At 51.9% G+C, this 22829-nt stretch overlaps 2 long non-coding RNA genes across 3 annotated transcripts; both read left to right on the top strand.

Moving 5' to 3' along the window:
* Window positions 1-2332: 2332 nt before the first annotated feature.
* Window positions 2333-12736, top strand: LOC148775800 (uncharacterized). Its single transcript, XR_016038852.1, has 6 exons — window positions 2333-2712; window positions 2991-3308; window positions 3846-4281; window positions 8632-8752; window positions 8914-9280; window positions 11458-12736. It is a non-coding gene; the product is annotated as an uncharacterized LOC148775800 (long non-coding RNA).
* Window positions 12737-18989: 6253 nt separating this feature from the next.
* LOC129556642 (uncharacterized) lies at window positions 18990-21556 on the top strand. Of its 2 annotated transcripts, none has more exons than XR_008686052.2 (3): window positions 18990-19041; window positions 20373-20564; window positions 20979-21556. It is a non-coding gene; the product is annotated as an uncharacterized LOC129556642 (long non-coding RNA). The 2 variants fall into 2 exon arrangements; XR_008686051.2 differs by having other exon boundaries at window positions 19005-19041; window positions 20345-20564.
* The last annotated feature ends 1273 nt before the right edge of the window (window positions 21557-22829 follow it).

The following is a 22829-nucleotide window of genomic DNA, read 5'->3' as shown; positions in this document are numbered from 1 at the left end:
ATTGGCTAATTTAACTCCCACTTCTGCCTGCAAGGCAGGAGACCCCGGTTCTATCCCTGGGTGGGGAAGACCCCCTGGAGAAGGGCATGGCAATCGGCTCCAGTATTCTTGCCTGGAGATTCCATGGACGGGGAGCCTGGCGGGCTACAGTCCGTGGAGTTGCGAAGAGCTGGACGCAACTGAGCAACTAACACTTTCACTCTCACCTTCGTCGGCTCTACGGAGAAGAGGTTGTCATGATTCCAGCAGGAGGAAAGCAATTCTCAGGCTTAATAACCCTGCCCAAGTCATACAACTGAAAAGAACTCGAACGCCAGGAGTCAGACCCAAGGTCCACACTGTCAACGCCCCACCTGGAGCCCCACGACGTGGGCATGAGACTGTTCGCAGTCAGCGTCAGAAAGAGACCCGCCCAGCTAAGTGACAACAAGATTTCCCCTCTCAGAAAAGCAATGATGGAGATGCAGCTAAGGTCTCCTCCCCGCAATCTAGACACTGAGGCTCTGTGTCCCTCTGTCCTGGAGGATCCCTGAAGTGTGTCCTATAGCCACTGACCCATCTCAACGACCAACTCTGAGCTCTGGCGTATCTTCAGATAACTTGACCATGTGAGCAACCATCTACCTGAAAAGTAGAGGCTAAAAAGGCCACCCACTTTCCCAGTTATAAGACAAGCTCACAGGAGATCTGGGGATGGAGTGACACTTAGAATCAAAATGGTTCATGTTCATACAAGACAAAACTATCGTTTTCTCCATGAAATTATAGGTCTATGCAGCTGCTCTTTCTGTGGTTCTTATTTAACTTCTCTTTCTGTGTCTCTGATGATAATACGACATACAACTTACAAAAGTGCTCTTCCTGTTCAGGAATGTATTTTACCTTGTATGACCACATCGTCATATTTTATTAACATCTCAAGAACCCGATGCAATTAAACATACTGTTCTCTCACGAGAAGTGACTCTCTGCTCAAAATATATACTGTACTTTTGTATATTCCACTGAAGTACATGCTTGGGACTCCCCTGGCCATCCAGTGCTTCCCCTTCAGGCAGCTTGGGTTTAATGCTTGGTCAAGGAACTAAGATCCCACATGCCACACGGTACAGCCAAGTACATAAATAATAAAGTACATCTGTGTTGTTATTAAACGTAAGTGCCCTTGTGTAGAAAGTTGGTGTATTTATATATTCTTGTTTTTGAAAAAGACCATAGTTTTTAATTCACTGAAAACATTTTAAAGTTGTATGCTTTCTCTTAAACTGATTGGGCTCCTCTAGTGGCTCAGTAGTAAAGAATCCACCTGCAACGTAGGAGTTGCAGGAGATGCAGGTTCGATCCCTGGGTCGGGAAGATCCCCTGGAGGAGGGCATGGCAACCCACTCAAGTATTCTTGCTTGGAGAATCCCACAGACCAAGGAGCCTGGAGGGCTACAGTCCATGGGGTCGCAAAGAGTCAGACACGACTGAGTGACTTAGCATGAAGCGTGCATGCTTAAGCTGATTGTCTTACAATAAAGTCAAAAGCCATGTTCTCCTTCTGTCTGACATTTCCAACCGTGGAAGCTTATCTTTAGTGATAAGACATATAAATTGATGATCTTCAGTGACTGTCACCTACCAAAAAGGATTCTTTTATACAGTTGTACCAAACATAGCCAGTTGAACAAAAAGCAGAAAACTTAGCCAACATTACCTTGAAGCGAATGAATGAGAATATCAGCGTGACATTGCATCTGTCTCTGCAAAGGTGTTCTCTACCTGCACTGCATAGAGAGAACACGAGGGCCACTCCATCTGACTCCCCGTGGCGTTCTCAGCACGAGGAGTTAAACCACAACTCAGCTGCGTATCAGAACCGGCAGGAATTCTTACAGTCTGAGGAAGCGATCTGATGATAGCGGTGTTGTAATACGTCTGTGGTGAGTTCACGGAAGACTCGGTGTTCTGTTCTTGTCAGACCCTGCTCATCGAAACAGGACTTTTGCAATGAGGGAGAGAATGCAGGCAGTGACCTACAAAAACAGCTTGGGAGACAGGCCAGAGGTCAACAACACGGCCTGCAAATGTTGAGGAAGAACAGGAGCTCACCTTCTCGAAAATGTGCGGCCAGAGTTAGAGGGGAGCCAGGGCTTCCGTGTAAATGTGTGTGTGCGTGAGTGTGGGTGGGTGTGTGTGTGCTTTGGGGGAGCACAGAAGCGCGTGTGTGAGTGTGTGGGGTGTGTGAGTGTGTGTGTGTGTCTTGACACCACAGAAGATGAGCCAGAAAACGCCCATCAATTCTGACCAAACTGGCCTGAACTTGGATGCCCTGGAATCGTATCAAACACATCCCCAGAGAGGTTGGAGAGGAAATGAACCAAAAGCTCTGTTTCCAGTTAGGGTGGAATTAACTCCATAATTGAGTCTGGCAGGATGACTCTGCAAGCTAGGAATTTTGATAGATGGTGTCGTGTGAGCTAAGCCAGGCTGCAGTTTCAACAGAAACAACACACTCATTCCCAGCTTCAAGGGAAGAGTTAAGTTTTAAACCAAGGATGTCTTCATTTCCCCTTTTTCCTTCTCTTCCTCTTGAATTTAGCAATAATATGAATTCATAAAACAAGTGAGGGCTTCTCTGTGGATCCTCCCAACAATGGACACAGGAGGATGTTGCACACGAGTGGATGTTGTTGTTCCTTTGCTCAGTGTCCGACTCTTTGTGACCAGGTGGGCTATTGCATGACAGGCTTCCCTGTCCTTCACCAACTCCCAGAGCTCGCTCAAACTCCTGTCCATTGAGTCGGTGATGCCATCCAACCACCTCATCCTCTGCCATCTCCTTCTCCTCCTGCCTTCAATCCTTCCCAGCATCTATGTCCTTTCCAATGAGTCAGCTCTTAGAATCAGGGGGCCAAAGTATTCGAGCTTCAGCATCAGTCCTTCCAATGACTATTTAGGATTGATTTCTTTTAAGATTGATTGGTTTGATCTCCTTACTGTCCCAGGAGAGTCTTCTCCAGCATGATGATCGGAAAGCATCGGTTCTTTGGGGCTTAGCCTTCTTTATGCTCCAGCTCGCATACCAGGCATGACCGCTGAAGAAACCACAGCTTTGACCAGCATGAGCGGATGAGGGGAGCCAGCCCTGGAGCCAGTGTGGGGAGTCACCAGTCCCCGCCCTCACCAGCCTTCCAGGCAGCTAGCTCCGAGATCCATGTGCAAATTCCCTGCCTCCTGCAGCCTGGATGCCCTTGACTCCTAGGTTGGTTCCCAAGAGGAGGCCTGGGCCCATCAGGCTTATTTCTGGGAACTGTCACCTCACGGTACGTGGAAGACCTGCTCGCTCATGGGAAATATTCAGGTTAAGACAGAAGTTACTGTCTTGGTTGGAATCTTGGCTGCCACCACATAAAAGGCAGTGGGGTAAAATTTGAACTCTCCAGGCCATTCCTCTTTATAATGGGGGGTGGGATGGGGTCAAACATAGCAGTTTTGTGAAAAAAAAGATGAGAAATTGAACGCAAACCTCAGAGCAGAGCCTGGCCCTTATGAATAACCAGTGCCTTTATGTGGACCTTGCGGTCCATCTGAACTTCCCAGAAGGAATCAGTGGCATGGAAGTTGCTAGAAACCTTCCAAGCTCCTTGTGGGGGGAGCAGAGAGCCACTGGGGAACCAGACAGAGAATTCCTCCTTGGGAGGGGGCTGCGGGAGAGACGCAAAATGGAAAGAAGGAAGTGGAGGTGGCCACGGAGGCCACACAGGGTGCGGGACTTCTCCTTGTCCCAAAGGGGAGAGATGAGACAGTGGCTTCCCACATGCTCAAGATTTCTCTTCTGCATTTTCTTTTAAACTGTGCAGGTTAGAGGAAGCCTCTGGAGAGGCTTCTGCTAAACCACGTGACCAAAAAGGAAGGCAGGGGCTCCACTGGTGGTGCAGAAAGTGTAAACTCCCTTGACCGTGGGGTCCTGTCTGTGCCACTTCTGATCCGAAGAACCTGTCCCTCGTATAAAGCACCGTGAAGAGGAGCCCATGCCTGGTGCATGTCTCTGAGATCAGCTGCCCCTTACCTTACGGAGCTTCCCTGACGCTAGTTGACGGACCCCTCAGCGTCCTTTCCTCTTGGATGTCTTCCTTTTGTCTCTGCCCCTCCTCCCTGCTGTCCCGTCTCTTGTAAGAAGCGCACACAAGAGGAGACAGCTGTCCGTTTTTCCTGATGGCAAGCAGAATGAATGAGCAAGCTCAACTTTTGTCACCGAAGGTATTCTCAGACAGCCCCGGAGTCTGCCATCCAAAGGTTTGTTGAGTCTCACAACCACGGCCCATGCGGGAGGCCATCCTGCGGTCATCATGCAGAGGCTGCTTTTCTCCATGATGCTGAGCCTCAGGTTTGCCATGCCAAGGCGTGGTGTATGTTTTTAAAAGAATCGCGCTCCATGAAAGCCTTTATAGTCATGATGAAAGTATCTAATCGGACAGAGGAAAGAGTGTCGGGAGTTTTCAAGGGGGGAGGGTGGGGAGATTCTGGGATGTTTTCCTTGTTCTCTCTCATCTTAAACTCTGTACAAAGGAGCGTAAACAGAGGCTTTTTGCTATTGATGTGCATCTAAGTTGGCAATACCAAGCTGCTCCCCGTGTAAGGGTACATATCTGCCTCCTGGATGTTCATCTTTCTGGATGGGCTCTTGCAAACTACAGATTCGGAAATCCTAAAAGCGAATCTTAGCACAGCAAACACATTCTCTCTCAAGAAGCGCTGTCACGGAAGGAAACGCGGTCCTCTGGGATCAGTGCCCATCCGCTTCAGCTACAATTTTAGAACTTCATTTTCAAATAAATATATACATATAATCTCCAAACCCACTTGCAGCAGCTCAATGTTGATTTTGGTAATGCCTTGCCAGCAGTAGGAAAAAAATCACAAGTGGATCTGGTATTTGTCCCCTGTGACTGCGGGTGCAGATAAACACATCCGGCTTCAATGACGGACTGGTCATTTCTCGCCTCTGCTGTGAAGCAGTGAGGGCCACGGCTCAGGTGATGAGACTCCAGGGCATCTTTAGCATTTAGCCTGTTCAGCTGTGGCATACTCAGAAGAGTCAAATTGCAGAGAGGATGGCGGGAAATCCAGCCAATAGAATTCTTTTTCAAGAGAGCCGTCCACTTTAGATATCAAATAATGGCCTCATTTGTTCCCAAGTGGGCACCGTAGTTTTGAGCTTTGCTGGAGGCGGCTGTGGCCTGCATCGTAACTGAGGGCTCTGCAAGAGCAGGGGACCCGGAATTCGCTCAGGTTTAGCACGTAACCGACTCACTCGACACAAACACAGGAAGTGTGCACACAGTCGTGTGCTTTTCATGGCTTCCACAGGTCCACAGCCTGCAGTGCTTTAAGCGCTGGACCTTCGGGTAGGTCTAAACCACACATGGTAAAAATCATATGTATGTATACGCTAGGGCTTCCCTAGTAGCTCAGCTGGTAAAGAATCCGAATGCAAGGCAGGAGACCTCAGTTCAATTCCTGGGTCGGGAGGATCCCCTGGAGGTGGGATAAGCTCTTCACTCCAGTATCCTTGCCTGGAGTTTCCGCATGGACAGAGGAGCCTGGCGGGCTACAGTCCACGGGGTCACAGAGAGGACACAACCATGAGGGCGTGACTGAGCGACTGAGCACACCCATATGTGTTTATATTAATACATTACATGTGGTACATACATGTCTCATCACTGAGAGAGTTGGACACAACGGGGTGACTTCACTTACTTTCATATATATATACACACATACATAATACCATAGTAAGGAGGTATGCCTTCACTTGGCATCAAGGATGTGGAATCACAGAGTTTGTAGAGAGGGAACATTTGATATGCACTTTGAGGGAAAACATTGGAGAAGGGCATGGCAAACTACTCCTGTATTCTTGCCTGGATAATTCCATGGAGAGAGGAGCCTGGCAGGCTACAGTCTGTGGGGTTGCAAAGAGTCACACATGACTGAGTGACTAACACTTACTTAGTTACTTTGAAGGAAAAATATCTTTCAACAGCCAAAGTGGCAAAGGTGGGAGTGTCAAAGATCAGGGGTGGGAGACCTTTGGGATTATAGGACCAGTATGAACTGGCTCCAGAATTACGGTGGTGATGACAATGGTGATGGTGGAGGTGATGGTGGAGGTGATGGTGATGATGAAGGTAATGGTGGAGGTGATGGTGGAGGTGGAGGTGATGGTGGAGGTGATGGTGGAGGTGATGGTGATGATGGTGGATGTGATGGTGGTGATGGTGGTGATGATGGTGATGGTGGAGGTGATGGTGGTGGTGATGCTGGAGGTGATGGTGGAGGTGATGATGGTGACGGTGAAGGTGATGGTGGAGGTGATGGTGGTGATGGTGGATGTGATAGTGGTGATGGTGGTGATGATGGTGATGGTGGAGGTGATGGTGGAGGTGATGATGGTGACTGTGAAGGTGATGGTGGAGGTGATGGTGGTGATGGTGGAGGTGATGGTGGTGATGGTGGCGATGATGGTGACGATGGAGGTGATGGTAGAGGTGAAGGTGGTGATGGTGGAGGTGAAGGTGGTGATGGTGGAGGTGATGGTGGTGATGGTGGAGGTGATGGTGGTGATGGTGGAGGTGATGGTGGTGATGGTGGAGGTGATGATGGTGATGGTGAAGGTGATTGTGGAGGTGATGGTGGTGATGGTGATGGTGATGGTGGTGGTGATGGTGGTGATGGTGGAGGTGATGGTGGTGATGGTGGTGATGGTGATGATGGTGGAGGTGATGATGGAGGTGATGGTGGTGATGGTGGAGGTGATGATGGTGATGGTGGTGATGGTGGAGGTGATGGTGGAGGTGATGGTGGTGATGGTGGACGTGATGGTGGAGGTGATGGTGGTGATGGTGGAGGTGATGGTGATGGTGATGGTGGAGGTGATGGTGATGGTGATGGTGGAGGTGATGATGGTGGTGATTTTGGAGGTGATGGTGGAAGTGATGATGGTGATGATGGTGGATGTGATGGTGGTGATGGTGGAGGTGATGGTGGTGATGGTGGACGTGATGGTGGAGGTGATGGTGGTGATGGTGGAGGTGATGGTGATGGTGATGGTGGAGGTGATGGTGATGGTGATGGTGGAGGTGATGATGGTGGTGATTTTGGAGGTGATGGTGGAAGTGATGATGGTGATGATGGTGGATGTGATGGTGGTGATGGTGGAAGTGATGGTGGTGATGGTGGAAGTGATGGTGGAGGTGATGATGGAGGTGATGGTGGAGGTGGAGGTGATGGTGGAGGTGATGGTGGTGATGGTGGAGGTGATGGTGGTGGTGATGGTGGTGATGGTGGAGGTGATGCTGGAGGTGATGGTGGAGGTGATGATGGTGACGGTGGAGGTGATGGTGGTGATGGTGGAGGTGATAGTGGAGGTGATGGTGGTGACGGTGGAGGTGATGGTGGTGATGGTGGAGGTGATGATGATGCAAATGGTGATGGTGAGTGTGGTGACAGTGATAAAGAAGCTGATGGTTGAGGTGATGACTGACATTAAGGGGACACTTGGAACTTAGATTTTGTCTTTGGCACTAACTGATGCATGACATCATAACTGTGTCATGGAAGCATGACACAAAACCCTCATTTATAAACTGGGGATAATAATGATAAAACCTAAGGCTCAGGCTTATTGTGATGACTGAATAAATTTCTGTATGTGTAACACTGTACCTAGAATGTACTCAGTAAGTATTAGGTGCTGTCACTTTTTTTTTAATTAAATGGATTATTTGATAGGGAGTGAACACTTACCATAGCAAACTAGTTGGGAAAATCTATGATGCATTTTACCCAAGAATAACCTGTGTGTGGTCCTGAAACAAAATATAATTCCAGTTTGTTGGCGGGGTTCTCATGTCACCTCTCCCTGCCTGCTAGGGGGCTGGTAGAACTCCTGACTCGGTCTGAATATTTTCCTTTCATGTCGTTTTTTCTGCACTTTTTCTCTGTTGCATTTGTAACTCCAGAATGTGTCATAACAATCTGTGTCAAATGGAGGCTCTCCTTACACCAGGACTGACAGTTCGGAACATCCTCTCTCCTCTGCACTGGCTCAAAGATCATTTAGGCCACTTGCAATTGTATTTTTGTTGTTCTTCTCTTTGGGAACAATCACCTTTTTTTTATTTCTACTGATTGGCAAAGAGCCGCCTCAACGAAGGCCGTGAGCCACTTGTGCAGAATATTTTCCTGGCCTGTGTTTGCCTTTTCATTTCATTCCTGCTTTTGCGTTAGTTCATTTACACTTTTCTTTTTAATTTTTACAAAGTCAGATTTATGACTCTTCCCTCTTGTAGTGTCTTCCATTGATTCACGCTTAGAAAACATGCTTCTGAGGTTGTTACATTTCTACCTGCATTTCAGTTTAGATCTTTGTATATTTTTTCTTTTTTATATTTGAACCTTTGGCCCATCTCGATTTTTTAAATTTCCTTTGAAGTAAGAATCTGAGTTTTGCCAGTTTGCTGCTTTGCTGGATGTTTACAAATATTAGCTGATATCCTAGCATTATCTATAAACGGAAATGTCATTTTGCACTTGATTTGAACACGCTTACTTAATCACATAATAAACGTTTTATCTAAGGGCAATTGTCCCTGAAAATGCCTTCTTAAAGTGGCCCTCAGCATCTACAGATGAGATGGGAACACCGGGAATGTCCATGACTCTGGGAGGGAAAGAGGCGCCACGTCTCAGCAGGTTTCTGGTAAGCAAACCCTTCTTTTCCCACGGCGCCTCCCCTTCCCAGCTTCACAAAGCCCCGTTGCTAATAGGCTCTGAGCTCTTGAAACTTTCTGTTGGCTAGCTGGCATTTCCTAAGTAAACATTGCACTCACTAAACAAGTCACTGCATACTGACGTGTTTAGCAGATGCAGAGTCTGAGCCAGACAGAGCACACCCAGCACAGAGGGTCTGGGCTCTAGACCCGCTGTTTCTCAAGGCCACACGAAGGATCTTGAGAGCATTACCCTGGGCCTGGACAACACTGGGGTAAGAGCCGGCGCGCTGCCTTCACCTCCCCGACGGACGTCCCGAGTCACCTGGGGGGTCGACAGAGAGGACAGAAAGAGGCCACAGGACTTCCGCCAGCAGCTTGGTGCACAGAGCGCTTCCAGCTGCAGATCCGGACACGGAGGCTCCCGGGAGGCCGCTGCCCCTGCACTCCCATCACTCACTGTGGCGTCCTCCACCACCACTGGCACACCCCCAGGGGCGCTGCGGACCAACAGGCAGGTATGGGTGACCAGATATCTCATCCACACCAAGCTTCATGCCTATTAAGCCCTAGGGCATAACAAGGTACATTTTTTTCAAGTGAGTCTTTATTAGCACTGTTCTAGGAAATAGCTGAAACCATTAAAGCATTTTGGGGGGTCTCCTTTTCTTTGAAACCCTTGTCTTCCCCATCAATTCACTCCTAAAGCCACTCAGTTGGCTGGAGTCAGGTAAATGTCCACGTTGGGTGGAAGGACCCATGGAGGATTGGGGGGGCAGAATGGCATTAGGTGAGCCTTGCCGGGGGCACAGCTGGGCACAGGGGTGTCCCTGGGGCTGTGGTGCAGCAGGATGGAGGCTGGGATGGGAGGATGGGTGTGGGATCAGGGCAGCCTTTGGGACCGCCGCAGTCTGGGATCGAGGACACACTTGAGTACTGTGGCCCCAAGCAGAATGGAGAGTGTATCCAAGTGGGGGTCGGAGTTGGGGGGTGAAGCTCCCAGTAGGATGAGGAGGACAGCTGGAGGTGCCGGGTGCCAGAGCAAAGGGCCAGAGACTTCACGGGGAGAAGCAGAAACAGGAGAGCTTATGAGGTGGGGCTGACTGCGTGGGGAGAAAGCCCAGGTGAGGTGCAGTCTGGCAGGAGGCCAAACAGAACCTGGAAGGTTGCAGGTCCAGGAAGGGTGGCAGTGGTGGTAGACAGCGGCTGGGGAGGCAGAGCACCGGGGCGGGAGTTACAAACACAGGAGGAGAGGTGGAACCCCCAACCCCGGGCTGCTGATCTGGGGGTTCTGGAGTGAACTCGGGCTTCTCAGTATGAGTAGACATGTCTGGAGCTGCTGTGCGTGCGTGTGCCGGCCGGCTCTGTCCACGGATGCCAGCACCCACTCCAGACCTCACTGCCGAGTTCCGCTCTCCCCTTAGGGGAACCAGCGCTCCTCGGAGTCCAGGGCAGGGAGGGGCCACAGCCCATCTGCAGCTTGTCTTCAAGCTGATGGAGAGGACGTGTTTAGAGGGTGTTGAAGCATCAGATCCAGGCACCTCAGAGCATCGCGGTGCGTGAGAATGATGACAGATTATAATGCAAGTGAAGTGGAAACCACAAGTTCACACCAGTAGGGGCAAATACAGAAATGAACAAACCAACTGCTGGAGGAAGAGCAGGTTATACACATGGTTTTAAGGTGGTTCCCACCTGACCGGTGTCATCACGGAAGGGAGGAGGCGTGAGGACGCCAGCAGAGGTCCTCTCAGGGGCCAGGGACAGACATCAGCCCTGCAGGGCCCTTCCTGCCAGACGCCTGGATGCCTCCAGTCAAGAGGAGGCCTCGAACAGACCTGGAGTCTCCATGGGGCCTGGAATCATCATGGTCAAGGTCGTGACCATCCAGGAGATTCTCCAGGGCCGGGAGGCGCAAAGCAACGTGATGACCAAATGCAACATTAGGTTCTGAAGTGGGTCCTTTCATTTTCGACCGCTTTTTAGGGCAAAGTGAATGCCATCTGGGGATGTGTTCTGTTAAGTCTGTTTTTGCCAGCTCTGTTGAGGTCATGTGGAGACCATTCGTGTGTTCAGAAGATACAGATTAAAATGCTCAGGGATCATAGGACGTAACAGAGGCAAACCATCCTCAAAAGGTTCAGGCAATAAATTATTTGGATGGTACTTTCAGCTTTTCTGTGAGTAGATTATGACTGTTTAAAACTCAGACTTTCTATAGGGGATTCCTTTCTGCATAAAGGGAGGGCAAGAACTTTGGATGAAAGTAAGTCCCAGGACCTCTGGGAGCCTGTGGACCCACATGGGGTCATGCTGTCCCCACTCCAGCCGGGTATTCCCAGGTCATTTGAGTGTGACCTGTGATGACACAAACGTGCCCCAGGCTGCCAGTGCAACAGATGGTGACCAAACCCCTGCAGTGTGCCAGCGTACTAAATAAAGGACAGGGAGACCACAAATGACACCCCTGGGCTGCCAACCCAGGAGGAATGGAGAGGGTCAGGAAAGGTCTGCTCAGGGAGGCCAGTCAGGTGAACGTCCAATGAGAAGCACCCAGAGAATCTCAGGACGGGGTAATGGCAGTGCTAAAAATAACCAGAGCGGCTGTTTATGCTCAGCGCTAAGTCCTCGGCTCCAGCATCTCATGTGACCAGCGCCGCCGTCCTGCAAAGGAGTATAATTAGTGTCCCCGCAGGAGGAGGAAACCTGAGGCCTGGACGGCGAAAGGACGCAGCACCTGTGACCTGCCAGGCGGACGGACCGCAGCCAGCGTCTCAGGAAGCGTGCAGAGGCGGCACCTTCTGCAGCACAGCAGAAGCTGACCGAGGGGCTGGGCTGACTGCATCTAAAGGAAAACCAAAGCACAAGCAAGCAGCGTGGCCAGGGCCACTCTGGTTCACTCTGCCATTCAGTTCATCCCAGCGATCCCAGGATGGCAACGCGTATTCTCCAACCCTCATAGGTGAGGGCCCAGAGGCAGCAAGACCAGGGACCGGCCCAGGGCCAGTGTCTGTGATTGTAGGGGTGGACACCCCACTTCCTCATCCCTGGGCTGCTCTGTGAGCCCGCCCTCCTGGACTCCTGCGCCCCGCGTTAATGGCTCCATGCATGGACACGGGCTTCATCGTGGCCGAACTCTGTGGGACGTCCGGTGAGCACATCTCAGCACGAGCAGCCCCCGGGGCGAGTGGCGCTCCCGGGCTGACCCTCCGTGGCCATGGCCTCTGCACCGTGCTCTCTGCTCCTCCCCCACACCCCTCCTGGGTTCTGAGTGACTCAGAATCATCACATCCCCATCTGCAAGCTCACACCTCATCCTGAGACGGGACTGCAACAGGAGGGAAGCGGGCAGGGCACAACTTCTGAAAGAAAGACTCGGCCTGAGGACACAACGTAAACTGGTTATAGTCAATGAGTCCAGGAAGAAGACACGCCAACTGCAACTAGACTCTGACCCTCAAAGTGAGTGAAAGCCGCTCAGTCGCGTCTGACTCTTTGTGACCCCATGGACTCTACCGTTCGTGGAATTCTCTAGGCCAGAACACTGGGGATCTTCTCCTGGGACTCTTCCCAACCCAGGAATCGAACCCAGGTCTCCCACATTGCAGGCGGATTCTTTACCAGCAGAGCCACAAGAAAGCCCAAGAATACTGGAGTGGGCAGCCTATCCCTTCTCCAGTGGGTCTTTCCAACCCAGGAATTGAATCAGGGTCCCCTGCGCTGTAGGCGGATTCTTTACCAACTGATCTCTCAGAGAATTCTCAATCAGCAAGCTAAATGACATACCCCGAAGGACCATGACAGTTCCAAGGCCCCTCAAGAGACCAAAAAGGGGGTGGGGCCCAATTCCTGGAAATCTCCACTCCTTCCCCAAAATAGTTGGAATGACCCTCCCACTCACTAGCCTAGGAAATTACCCAGCCCATAAAAGCTCCCTGCGCCAAGTTTGGAGGCCCCCTGCCCGCCCTCTGCAATGGCCCACATTATGTCTGTGAAGTGTGTTTCTCTCTGAATAAATCCACTTCTTACCTATCACTTTGTCTCTCACTGAATTCTTTTTGCGATGAGACATCAAGAACCTGAGACATCAAGAACCTGAACTTCATTAGGTCCTGAAACCAGGTCTGTGATCTCAGTTGGAAGACCGGGTTTTGGCTGGGTTCGAGTCCTGGCACACAGGTTCAAGGCCCAGTCGGAGGTAAACGTTTTGAGAACCTGGTGCCCAGAACACCCAGGATGAGGGGCCCGGGGTGGGGGTCCACGCAGGACACCCTTGGCCTGGTTCCCCTGTGATAATGCTCAGGCTGAACACAGAGCCCTGGGATCCCCCACGGCCATCGCAAGCCCCGGGGCTCACTGGTCAGTCCCCTGGGAGGCTTTGGGGACAGAGAGACTCCAGAGCTTCCCACCTGTGTGCCTCCATGGGACCTCTTCTCCCCAGATTTAAAGCTCCGACCCAGCAGGGATTTGCGGTGTTTTCCAGCCCTGATAGAAGGCTCCATGTCCCTCTGCTTCCCTGAAACTTAGAACAAGACTCTAAGTTAACAGGAAGTGGCCTCTGCCTGGGCCTCGCTGGTGGCTCAGATGGTAAAGAATCTGCTTGCAGTCAGGAGACCTGGGTTTGATCCCTGTCCGCACAGCACTGAGCAAGCCACTAGGCAAAGAGGATGTAAAGCCATTCAGTTCATGGGATGGATGCGGGGAAGCAGAATCCAAGGGCCAGGATCCCCGCGGGGGGTCAAGAGCTCGAGAGTCTTCCCAGCTCAGCCATCTGAGGCTCTGAGAAGGGTCCCCACAGGCTCTCCGACTTGGGTTCAGGTTGCCTTGGGTCTGCCCCTGTGGTCACAACCTGGCCGAGAACAGCTCTGGAATAAACGTCACCAGGTCTCAAGTCAACCTCTGTCTCTTCCTAGCTTCCCCTTATAATGCAAGACTTTGACTTTCGAAGGAGAACACGACACTGTCACCAGCTCAGCACCGGATCCACTCCCTGGGGATTCTTCTTTCACAGCAGAGCATCTGAGGTCTGCGGCGCCGGGCTGCGGGCTGTGTGTGCCTCACTCCCCAAATTCACGCGACCGCGTCTCCCAGGGCTCATCTCTCCCTCCCTCCAGTGGAAGCTGAGACCCTCGCGGGAGGCCGGGCATGGAGGATGGTTTTCGATTTTCCGTTCACAAGGACGCACGGCAGCCAAGAGGCGAGGGCACCCGGACGCGGCGGGGTCGGCAGTGCCCACCTCAGCCTCCGAGCTCCTGCGGCCTCGGCCTGGCTTCCCCGGGGCCGCGGCCGAGCATTTCCGCCACCAGATCCATTTGGCTCTATTTAGGAACTAAGTACAGGAAGGTAGTTATTGTACAAGATTAGTTTCCTGTAGGCCATAAATTGGCAGTAGCAGAAAAATACCAGGATGAATCTATTAGCGTGCAAGGTCAGCTCAAAGGAAGGCTGGGCCGGCAAGAGTGCTGTTTTCTTTCTTTGAACCCCTCCTCCCAAACTCAGCCAGGCTGAAAAAGACCCTTTAACTACTTAATTACTTCTTAATAGTTTTAAGCAAATTCAAAACCCTGTGCCAGTGGTTGCTAAGTGCCCGGAGGTCAGAGCTGCCTGGAATATGTCAGGAATTCCTATTTGGACTGGAGTTTCTGAAACCCGATTAAAAGCTCCTACAATCTGAGGCCCTTCGAGAGGCAGGGAGTTGCTTCCGTTTTTTGTTTTGTTTTTTCTGGTGGGGTGGTGGGGGCCGGGGAGAAGGCGGAGGAGGAAGGCTTAGTTGCTGTTGACTGGTGAGGTATTTATTTTGAATCTAGAATTTTTAACAGTTAAAAAAAAAATCAAGTCAAAAGTATAATTGTTTCCAACCAGAGCTATGATCCTGTGATAATGTCCCTAAAGATGTTCCCTGGGGACAGTCACTTGTCTTTTAAGTGAGTGCTGCCTTGAAGACACGGGCCACAGGTTGCCACCAAGGTGGGCTTCACTCCTTATGGGGGCTGTGCTACGTTCCAGAGATACCATTGGCCACCGTGGCCTTCCTTCAGTCGGAAACGTAATCTTCCTGTTTCCCTTTTGATATTTTTCCAAATGGCTTAAAGCTGTCAGGTGAAATTAGGCCCCACTGGTGTGAGAGGGAGTTGTGAGCCGGTTTGCTAGAGCTTTTGTGTGAAAAGTTGTAATTCAAATTTTAATTATCCCGGAAATCTGCCTTGAGTCGTGGGCGAGCCCTCCTCTTCCTCCACCACGCTGAAGCTCTGACTCCCCCCACCTCTGCTGAGCTTGAAGCCCCTCCCCACCCCGCGCTCTCTGCATTACTGCAGGGTAGGCACAGGGAGGTGACGGAGAAGGAGGAAGGGGGTGATCCTCTCCACGCATTCCTGGCAGAAAACAGCCCTGCAGACCTTCCCATTGCTTAGTGAGCCACAGCACTGTGGGCTTCCCTGGTGGCTCAGATAGCAAAGGATCAGCCTGCAATGCAGGAGACCCGAGTTCCATCCCTGGGTTGGGAAGATCCCCCGGGGAAGGGAATGGCAACCTGCTCCAGGATTTCTGCCTGGAGAATTCCATGGACAAAGGGCTACAGTCCAGGGGGTCACAAAGAGTCGGACACGACTGAGTGCACACACAGGCACAAACACACAGCACTTTATGCAGCAAAAAGCCCCCGTGACCAACCTGTCTTCATGCACAAAGTACCCAGTTCGCATGGACGGAAGGTGCCTTCTCTGTTCCCTGTGGGTTGCTGCCTGCTGTCCCCTGGGGTGGCCCCTGCTTGTGTCCTGAGCCTTGGGGACTGTCACAGTGCCCCCCGCCCCCGGCCCTTGATGCCCTGCAGGTAGAGAGAGGGGTCTCAAGGAGCGTTCAGTTCAGAGGTTCAGACCAGGCCCTGGGTCACCCCTCCTAATGGTTCCAGGAGCACCAGGGCTCAGCTGAACTGTGTCCACTTGTTGAGGCCATGCTGCTTTTATGAAAATGCTTGAGAAAGTGTCTCCTATGGTGGAGTCCTCTGCAGATGTTCTAAATCTGCTCTGTGGTATCCACAGCCCAAGTGAAGGGCCACAGAGCAGCTGAGCCAACCGCGGCTCCACGGCCACCGGCTCGGCCCTTTGGGGAGCGGGCTGGCCTGTTCCACCTTCCCACGGTGTCAGAGCCGGATGACAGCAGCTTGGCTGGACACCTGGCCCCACGTCCCTCTCCCGAGGAGTCAAGGGCCTGGGGTGAGGGCAAGCTCCACTGCATGGGTCTGACTCGGCTGGGGTCAAGCCAGACCCAACCTCTTGTGACTTTTCCTGAGCCAATGTCACAAAAGAAATCCAGAAATGGAGGTGGACATTCACATCCTAAACTGTACCAGCGAGAGCCTTCCCGAAGCCACCTGGGGCCAGACCCTGGATGGCTCAGCAGGCTGAGTCCCCCAAAAAGCACATCCCCTCCCACGTCGCTCCGAGGTTGGTTTTAGAGAATCGTGTACACCTCAAGCCAATAAATATTTAGATCTCAGGATAAGTGTTAGTTGCGAGTTGTGTCCAACTCTTTGCGACCCCATGGACTGCAGCTCGTCCGGCTCCTCTGCCCATGGGATTCTCCAGGCAGGAACACTGGAGAGGGTTGCCATTCCCTTCTCGTAACAGCCACGGGCCCAAGTCTGCTCTCTGCTCAGTCCACACAGTTGAGGAAAGACCGTCCCGCCCTGGAGCTCTTGGATCTCTTTGTTTCGCCATCTTCAGAGACAAGTTCAGTTACTAATTTTATTCTTATAGAACACAAAACCACATCAGCAGACTTCGGAGACTGGGGGATACTCCTCTCAAAGCCAGAGAGACCTTTGTGTCAAGCTCCATGAATGCTTCAGCAAACGCGCTCAGAACGTGTGCTACAGGGGGCAGCGAGCAGGTTAAGAGTGGAGAGCAGAGGGCACACAGGCTGGGGGAGGAGCCCCTTCCCCCCCGCCAGCTCCGGGGGCATCCTTGAGAACAGCATAGCGTCGCAGGGGTGCAGGGTCAAGGAGGGGGCATTTGCTCCTTGGTAAATCCGTGGAGGGTCCTCGCCTCGGACCACCATGAAGCTTCCACCAACTGCTGGGGACCCTGCAGGCCAAGCTGAGCAGACACGGTGGCTTTGGCTGGACTCTCACCCCTCTCCCAGCCCCACCAGGCCCTCCACCGACTCTGCCCGGCTGAGTGCCCGGTCATCTCATAGGGAGAGCCCACGACCCTACAAGGGTTATTCAGGGTGTGACACCACCAGGTACTGAGCCTCAGATCATCACTTGACTCTGAGCCGGTGAAGCCGGGGATGGAGGGGAGGAAACAGTCTTGAGGACCACCGTGTACTTTTACAGACTCTGCTCTGTGACTGGAAAGGTGATCGGAAAACTAAAGACCGATTCTTTCTACCTACTCACCCCACCCCACCCTGCTCCATCCCTACCACACACACACATACGCACACACACATGCACGCATGCACACACACACACGTACGCACACACACAGCACACACACACACACACACACACACCACACATATGCACACACGTACGCACACACGTACGGACACACGTACACACACATGCATACACACACGCACACGCACATGCACGCACACACGCACACACACAGCACGCACACATACACACCACACACACACATGCACGCATGCACACACACACACGTACGCGCACACACACACACACACACACCACACATATGCACACACGTACGCACACACGTACACACACATGCATACACACACGCACACGCACGCACACACGCACACACACAGCACGCACACATACACACCACACACACACACGCACGCACACAGCACGGTTGGCTCTCCTTTCAGTGCAGAAAATGTGCTGCCCGTGTCCTGGAGCTAGAACGTGCTGTCCTCACTGGTGGGTTCAGAAGACCCTCCGTTTCCCCACTGCAGAGAGCCCATCTCGGGAAAGCTGGAGACAGTGACGGTAGACCAGCAGCCGCCTGTGACAAGGGTGTGGTCGCAGCCACGTCCAAGTCTACAGGACAGACAGGACCCAGGCAAGATGAGAACACCGCAAAGGAACGCCACTCCAGAGATCACCAAGTAAGCAACAGGCGCTTTGCAGGCGGGCGAGGGGACAATCCAGGGGTGACTGTGTCAGGATGAAGTGCGGTGAAAACACTGTGCTATCATTTAACGGATAATCTCCTTCTGATAAAACCAGAGAAGCATCACGTGGCTGAGTGTACAAAGGACTGTCACCCAACCATCCAGAGTGAAGCACCAGTACACACGGATAAACCTCAAAACGTCATCTATGAAAGAAGCCAGAGCCAAAGGCCGCACAGCATGTGCTTCCATTTATTTGAAGTCTCCAGAAGGCCCAAGTCAACAGAGGCAGAAAGCAGACGGGTGTTTGCCAGGAGCTGGGGGTGGCGAGGAACGGGAAGCGACCACAGATGGATACAGGCTTCCTTCAGGGCTGATGTAAATGTTCTCGAATGAGGCCGTGGTGACGGTTGCACAAGCCCATGAATCTACCAAACACAGTTGACTTGTACACTTTGAAAGGGTGGATATTATGATACCTGAATCATATCTCAAAAGAAATAAAATAAACTAAAGGAGGGGCAATGGCCGATGGAAGCAGAAATGATGGCTCTTATCCATCATCACGCCTTCCAGCAAGGCCTTGACGCTGCCCTACTTTCCTGCAATCAGCTCGGGAGGCAAAGGTCACTAGGATTTGGATGAGGACCTAACGTTACAATCAAACTTTCTAGGGGACCTGGTCTTATGCAGTTTCCTGGCTAAGGCATATGTGCCTTTGAGTTTCAGTGTGAATGAACCTGCAGAACGAAAAAGCATCGAGAAGGAACCTCCAATTTGGCCAAGACCTTCATTGTTTGAGTAACTTTGGCCTGGAAACCACGCGTGTTGATCTATTTCATAACAAATCCTCAACTCAATGAACTGTGCTTGCAGTTGACTCGCGTCAGGGGATCTGCACTCTGTTGTCTATAGGAGCGCGGCCTGACCGCTGGGGCTGGATTTGCAGGCAGGCTGATTTCTCAACCTAGGTATGCTGGCGGACTCCCTGTTGCGCTGAGCACACACCCATGGCCTGGTGGTGACAGAGCCCCCAGCTCAGATCCCCAGTTTCCACATCAGTAAATGTTGAGTAAGAAACTCTTATTTCTTAATTGCTTAGACACCAAGGACAGACGTGGAGGGGAAATGGCAGGGTCCCTTGAGGACACGTTAGGACTGGCAAGCTGCTGTCCAAGGGACCGGACCAGAGGTAGGGCATCACTTGCCTAGAAACGAGGACTGGAGCCTTAGCAACGGGGGTGATGGTGCTGGGAGAGAGCCAGTCACGGAGGACCTCGTGATGGCAGCCACCCCAGGGGCCAAGGAGGAGAAGAGAGAGGAAGCAAAGGGCGACAGGGGCCTGGGGTGAGGGGCTTTCCGGAAGGGGTGAGCCCGTGTTGGGGGCGCAAAGACAACGGGGTTGAGGGAAGGCCGGGAGACTGGCCGAGCTGGGGCCCCCGACCCTCACGAGAGCAAGTCAGTCACTCAAGGCCGCACGGGGCACAGCTGGGCAATTGCACCGCATCCCTGGTTCCCACACTCCTGTGCTTCCCAGGGGTGGGCCCCGGACCAGCGGGCGCGCCTGGGAGAAACGCCGTTATTCCTAGACACGCTGGTGATCAGGCCCCACCCGGATCCACAGACGGTGTGTGTGGTGTGTAGTGTGTGTGTGTGCATATGAGCGTATGAGTGTATCTGAGCAGGTGTGTGACACATATAGTACATGTGGTGTATGAGTGTGTGTATGTGTGAGTGTGTGTGTGCATCTCAGTGGGTGCGTAAAGCGTTCAGTATGTGTGTGGGGTGGGTGTGTGTTGTGTGTGTGTCTATGAGTGTGTGTGAGTGCATATGAGCAGGTGTGTGACGCATATGGTACATGTGGTGTATGGTCTATTGGTTATAAATATCTGCCAATACTTATAAAAGAGTACTTTTGAATCCTGTACAGACAATACAAGTAAAATTACAGAAATCTGAATACGGTTGGGGGATTGTGTGGATACCAACCTCAGCTGGGATATTTTACTGTAGTTTTGCAAAATGCCACCATTAAAGAAACCTGTGGAGAAGGAAATGGCAGCCCACTCCAGTGCTCTTGCCTGGAGAATCCCAGGGACGGGGGAGCCTGGTGGGCTTCCGTCTGTGGGGTCGCAAAGAGTCGGACACGACTGAAGTGACTTAGTGGGTTGCCTGGAGAATCCCAGGGACGGGGGAGCCTGGTGGGCTTCCGTCTGTGGGGTCGCAAAGGGTCGGACACGACTGAAGTGACTTAGTGGGTTGCCTGGAGAATCCCAGGGACGGGGGAGCCTGGTGGGCTTCCGTCTGTGGGGTCGCACAGAGTCGGACACGACTGAGGTGCCTCAGCAGCAGCAGCAGCAGCAGCAAAGAACATGTAGATCTCTCTGTATTATTTCTCACAACTGTATGTGAATCTACAATATCTGAATTAAAGTTTCTATGAAAAATGGTGACCTTGGATCATGGTTTTTACATATTTTTTAATTTGTTTCAAGGATCAACTCTTTATACTTTTAACCACAGAGCTGCCGCGGCGTGCAATACAGTAAATACAAATGCTGCTTGCTAACACATCAGTTAGCCGCCACGAAGACAAACAGCAGTGAGAGGGTAAGTCAAAGAGAAAATCAGTGAAATGAGAAAAGCAAAGCAGCATCCAGACGGATGAGACAGCAGATGAGGAAGATGACAACAAAGGAGGCTCCATCCAGAGACGTATGTCAGATAAATGTGAATTCTCAAATCCTTGCTTGAAAATTAAGATGGATTCAAAGCCCTTTACTGTAGGATTTATAAATCTCCCATCTGTAATAAAAACTCCACTACACTATTCAATTAATTTCTTTGTTATCTCTTGAAGAGTTATAATGCAGGGCTAAAGAAAAAAAAAAACATAGCTAAATTATGCCCAAAACCCACACAAGCCGTATTTATCAATTATGTTCCAGATAGAATTCTTTCCCGTTACCCTTGAACAGCTGTTCCGTTAGATGCCTGCGTGGCTAAGCTCTCTGATTCTCTCTCTCTCTGAACTGTCAGATCGCCTCAGTAAGGCTCTCCCTGGCTCTCCTGCCTAATATTATAGCCCTCTACCCTTCACCTGGCTGTGTTTTCGTCTTGTTCCTCCAGCATTTATCACATCTTGGACTGCAAGGAGAGACAACCAGTCCATTCTAAAGGATATCGATCCTAAGTGTTCATTGGAAGGACTGATGCTAAAGCTGAAACTCCGGTACTTTGGCCACCTCATGCGACGAGCTGACTCACCAGAAAAGACTCTGATGCTGGGAAAGGTTGGGGGCAGGAGGAGAAGGGGACGACAGAGAATGAGATGGCTGGATGGCATCACCGACTCGATGGACATGAGTTTGAGTGAACTCCGGGAGTTGGTGATAGACAGGGAGGCCTGGTGTGCTGTGATTCATGGGGTCGCAAAGAGTCGGTCATGACTGAGAAACTGAACTGAACTGAACTTAACATTTATTGTGTCCACAGTTATCATTTGCCGTCTGTCTAGAAGAGCAGCTTTATGAAGGCAGGGATTTTCTGGGGTTGGGTTGGGATAGGCGGGAGAGACATCCATTGATATTCCTATAAAGCAGTCGGTACACAGGAAATATTTGCTTACTGAATGAATGAATTTTAAGCATTCAATGGTTTCATTTTTATTTCAAAGGTTTTGGGTAGAGACTGAAAAGAAAAATAAAGGAAGCTTTGTGCGTGGCTTGTCCTTTCTGTGAGCACCTCTACAAAGAGCTTGACATGAGTCTTTGAGCCACAATGGGAGCAGAAGGGTCAGCCTTCCATCCCCGCGGGGGTAGCACTGGCCACCCGCTATGGGCAGAATTTGGTGATGAACATGGAAGGACCTTGAATTAGGACCCAAACATGGCCACATCCTTGGAAGTTCACAGTCCAGGAGGGGCACAACACACAACCACGAATGACGGCTAGGAAACCTCCAGAGGCCCAAGCTATGTGAGTCTGCGTCAGAGAGCACGGACGTCTGGGGAGTCTCCAGTGGGGTGGCCTTGATGCTGGAAAGGGACCTGGGCGCACGAAGACGGGACATTCTCCAGGGGACAGCTGAGCAGAGGCACGAAGCTGTTCCTGGGGGTGGTCCCTGGGAGGAGCTCTGTTTGAATCAGAGGAGGTGCAAAGAGAAGGAGGAAATGTCATCAGAGAGATAAGACAGCATCCAGGACTTGGAGCAGTGAAGGGCTGCGATGTCACACAGGAAACTGGACAACGTGGTTTGACAATCAAAGAGCCTACACAGTGGGGACGTGTGCCCCAGGTCTGGAGTCATGACGGGGAGAGAGGGACCCAGAGCCACCACCTCCGAGGAGAACGGTCATCAGTGTGTCTCCAGCTCCCCCTGTCTGGTCCACTGACCGCCCGGGGGCCTCTGCTGCAGTCTGTGTCCTGGAGACTGACTGCTCCTCGGAGTCCCCTGGGGGATGGTCCAGAGGATGGGCCCCGGGGTGGAGGACCGCGCCTCTCCTTCTGTCTTTGCACCGCCCTCTCCTCTGCTTGCCTGACCCCCACACACGTACTGCCTGGGAACTCGGAAAACCAACGAGTGCCAAGGCGCTCTTTTTTCCTTCCAAAAAGTTGACTTCTTCCCCCAGAGGAACTTCAGGACTGGAACGGTGTCTTTCAGACAGCGCCTGCCTCAGCCACTTTCCGGTTCTTACTAGAACACCTACGAAAGCACAGACTGGAGGGAAACACAGCCCGGAGGGAGAGGCAGCACGGTGCCCGCCACAGCCTGCATGCTGGAGCCGGGCCAGCCGGGCAGCAGGACGACGGAAGCGGGCTGAGACCCGGCCCGCGCCCCGGCCAGCCCGGGACCGGCCATCCAGAGCCCAGCAGGCCCGATGGGAGGGGCGTCCTCCTTCCCCTGCTCCTCCCCCATCTCCGCCCTCCCCAGAGCTCCTCATAACCTGAGAAAACTGGTCATCTGTCCTCCAGCTCAGC

This window comes from Moschus berezovskii, chromosome 13, assembly GCF_049115385.1.
Source record: "Moschus berezovskii isolate FMDL1 chromosome 13, NW_MosBer_1.0, whole genome shotgun sequence".
Classification (NCBI taxonomy): Eukaryota; Metazoa; Chordata; class Mammalia; order Artiodactyla; family Moschidae; genus Moschus; species Moschus berezovskii.
Note: the sequence above shows the minus strand (reverse complement) of the source record. Positions and strands in the feature narration are given on the sequence as shown.